Source organism: Athene cunicularia (genome assembly GCF_003259725.1).
Source record: "Athene cunicularia isolate RWA chromosome Z unlocalized genomic scaffold, athCun1 chrZ_part1, whole genome shotgun sequence".
Lineage (NCBI taxonomy): Eukaryota > Metazoa > Chordata > Aves > Strigiformes > Strigidae > Athene > Athene cunicularia.
This window is the reverse complement of record NW_020799142.1, coordinates 35523428-35526795: the sequence shown is the minus strand read 5'-3', so window position 1 is coordinate 35526795 and position 3368 is coordinate 35523428. Positions and strand designations below refer to the sequence as shown.

Below are 3368 nucleotides of genomic sequence, written 5' to 3'. Positions count from 1 at the left end.
AAAAAAAAAAAAAAAAAAAAAAAAAAAAAAGGGTAGCGAGGTTCTGCTTGATTAAAAGCGTGTGGTGGTAGGCGGGAAAGGTACCTCCCGGGGACAAGGATCTGCCAGGGTTTGGTTTTGCGGGGTGCAAGAATTTGGGGGAAATGCTGAAAAAGCACTTTGTGGTCATGGTGAGCGAGGGGCCGTGAGACCCCGCAGCTCAACCCCAAATCTGGGAGTGGGGCTCATCCCCTGACAGCCCCTGAGGCAGAGGAGGGGGTCTGGGGCTTTGGGTGCCACCAGGGGCAGGGGAAGAGACCCTTGGGGTGCCACTGGAGGGGGGAAGGGGCCCTTTGGGTGTCGTGGGAGAAGAAGGGGTGCCCCCACAGCCAAGACTCACCTTTGGAGGGGGAAGACATGCTACCTGCCGGCACCGCTCTCAGGCAGCCCCCCCAGCCCGGAGCCCTGCTCCCCGCTGCCCGTCAGCTTGCTGGGGCTTGGTGGACATGCCATGCCATGCCCCACTACGCCCCGCCCTCGCCGGTGGCCCCGCCCCGAGCCCTGCGAGAAGGGTTGAGGGGGGTTTTGGTCCTTCTCCCCATGCGTGGGGTGCAGCCCCTGTGCGGTGGGGATGGCGCCGGCTCCCTGCGGCAGGGAGCCAACCTCAGCCAGATGTCCCCCCCTGGGACACATCCGAGCTGAGGGGGACACACAGTCATGGGATCGAGGTTGGGGAAGATGATAGAATCATACATAGAATCATAAATAAAACTGTAGAATCACAGAATCATCGAATTGGTCAGGTTGGAAAAGACCTTTAAGACCATCGAGTCCAACCGTTAACCCAGCACTGCCAAGGCCACCACTAAACCACGTCCCCAAGGGCCACATCATGTGTCCTTTAAATCCCTCCAGGGATGGTGACTCCACCACTGCCCCAGGCAGCCGTTTCCAGGGCTTAATAACCCTTTCAGTGATGGAATTTTTCCTAATATCCAACCTAAACCTCCCCTGGGGCAACTTGAGGCCGTTTCTTCTTGCCCTATTGTTTGTTACTTGGGAAAAGAGACCGACACTCTTCTTTGAAAAGCTTGGGACCATGCTAAGCTGGAGACAGTAGGGGAAAAGATGAAAAATCTCCATTTTATGGAGGAAAATCTGCTACCTAGAGAGTAAGTTGCTTGCTGATGTTTGCAGAATTTGGCTGAGGAACTAAATACAGAGCTCTAGGGTGGAGGTTCATGTCTTGTCCTCCTCCACACAGGGGCAACTCTTGATTCCACTTGGTCCAGTCTCATGAATTAGCCATGGCTTTTTCAAAGAAAATATTCTAAAGGTATCTCAGTTACAAAAAAAAAAAACCCACAAAAATAAAATTGATGTTTAATAAAGTCCAACAGAAAAGAGCAACGAAGCTGGTGAAGGGTCTAGAGAACAAGTCAGCTGGTGTCATTGAGTCCAACCAGGAACCTACAACTGCCAAGTCCATCTCCCCACACGCGTACATGTCACTGCGAGTGCACACACCAAGGGGTGCCTGGAACAGGCTTTGCCCTCGTCAAATTCCTCTTTTGCTACATGGGTGAAAATGGATGAGGAAAAAGGAGGTATTGAGAGGTGTCCCATCCAGCTAGGGTGATTAATGCTACCTCTTAGTACTAATGAGGCAGAAGAAAACTGGAAGGAAGAAGGCGAGAAAATATGGCAAATACAGATAAAAGGGAGGCACGGAAAAGCGGATATCTCAAAGGAAAGAGAAACACCTTGAAGAAGAGGGCTTTAAAGAAAAACATGGATGGAAATACCGCTGGGAAAGACACAACCACACTGGGAAACAGGCTAAAGGGGGAGAAGGCAAAATGGAGAATGAGGAGATAAAAGTGTGCAATAAATTCTTTTACAAACAGGAAAGTCTTGATCAGCAAGTCCAGTCCCCTAAGATCCATATCCTTCCCTATCACATCTCGGCCGTAAATATATCAAGCGGCACTCTTTTTCCGGCAATGTTTTGAATCTGAGGGTGCTTTAGGCCAGGGCAGGCAGGGGTGGTCTGGGTGCTGCACACCCATACGTGTCCCTGCCATACGTCCCTCCGTGACCAGGGGTCACAGGAGCTGAACCTTCCCCCCAGTGCACACACCTCACCCCGTTTCTGCGCGAGCCCCATGTCTTAACAGGTTGGGGTGGGAGAGGATTTTTTTTGAACTAGAAATGGGGGAAAAAAAAAAATAAAAGCTGCTCTTTTTTCCTTCTGCCTGGGGTCAAAGTCGGGCCCGTTCCCATCACGAGCTGAGGAGCAAACACAGGAGCGGCAGCGCCCAGCTCCAAGGTCGGCTCCCGGGGGACGAAGGGCGAGTGCTGCCAAGCACCGCGCATGTCCCCGCCTTCCCTACGCTCCTGCCCTCCCTCCAGCTCCTGCTGACTCCCGGGCTGTTTCTTCTTTACCAATAGAAGCTCTGAAATCTAGAAAACGGGGAGCCCAAGAGGTGTTTTTTCTCCTTATCAGACCCACTTAAATAGCTCACGGCTGATGGTTAATCTCGAGCACATTCCTGGGACTAACAACCTTCTCAGCAGGCTCCAGCTGTTCTCTGCAGCCCAGGAAGGCTGGATCCAGGGTGATAATTTCATTTGCATTTATTGCTTAAGGAATAAGGCAAAACGCAACTTGATATATCTGGGAAGCCGCGTACAGAATTTTGCCACGGGAAATCTCTGAGGGTTTGAGATTTAGCACTTTGCAGCGCGATGGTGACAGCGGAGCACTGACGCAGGGCGACGTGGGGATGGGGAAAGCCCTTTGGGGTGATTTAGGAGAGACTGAGCGAGCTGACCCCCTCCCTCAGGTCCCCACGTAGGCCCCCTCAGCGCTCCCAGCGTCTTGCAGCTCTCTCGAGATCCACCACACAAAAACAGGCTCTGGGAGACTGGTCCTAAACTTCTGCGTCAGCCCCGCGCTCTGGCCCAGCAGTATCTGGGCGATGTGTGTTCCTGCCCCGGCACAAGAGATGGGCTGGGTCTCCCAATTAGTGGTTGCTAGAGAATTTGGACTCAGGGACTAACCCGAGTCCTTAACCGGTGTAACTCCCACGCGGCAACAGAGGGTAACAAACCCGGGTAATTTAGGTCAGCAATTTAGTCTTGCCCTGGGACCGTGGTCCCTCCTTGCCTCAGCATCCTGTTTTCATCCAGCTCCTGAGCTGCACGTAGGTTTTTATCGGCTCCGCAGCGAGCTCGGCGTATGAATGGAAACTCAGCTCCTAGAGCTTGTTCAGTTAGGTGACCATTGCATGTGATTATTCAAACAGCTCATTTTTACCGACATAAAACCACAGTTACAGCCACAAAGCCATGAAAAAGAGCACGGAACAGTTAACATGTCGCTATAG

General features: G+C 52.2%; 1 protein-coding gene across 1 annotated transcript in view; it reads left to right on the top strand.

Moving 5' to 3' along the window:
- The window catches only part of RAB27B (RAB27B, member RAS oncogene family), a 63062-nt gene extending 60471 nt beyond the window's left edge, over positions 1-2591 (top strand). Inside the window, exons 8-9 of the mRNA XM_026865880.1 lie at positions 1419-1425; positions 2582-2591. The gene's annotated coding sequence lies outside the window, so the exon portion shown is untranslated. The remainder of the gene's footprint in view (positions 1-1418; positions 1426-2581) is intronic.
- Positions 2592-3368: the final 777 nt, after the last annotated feature.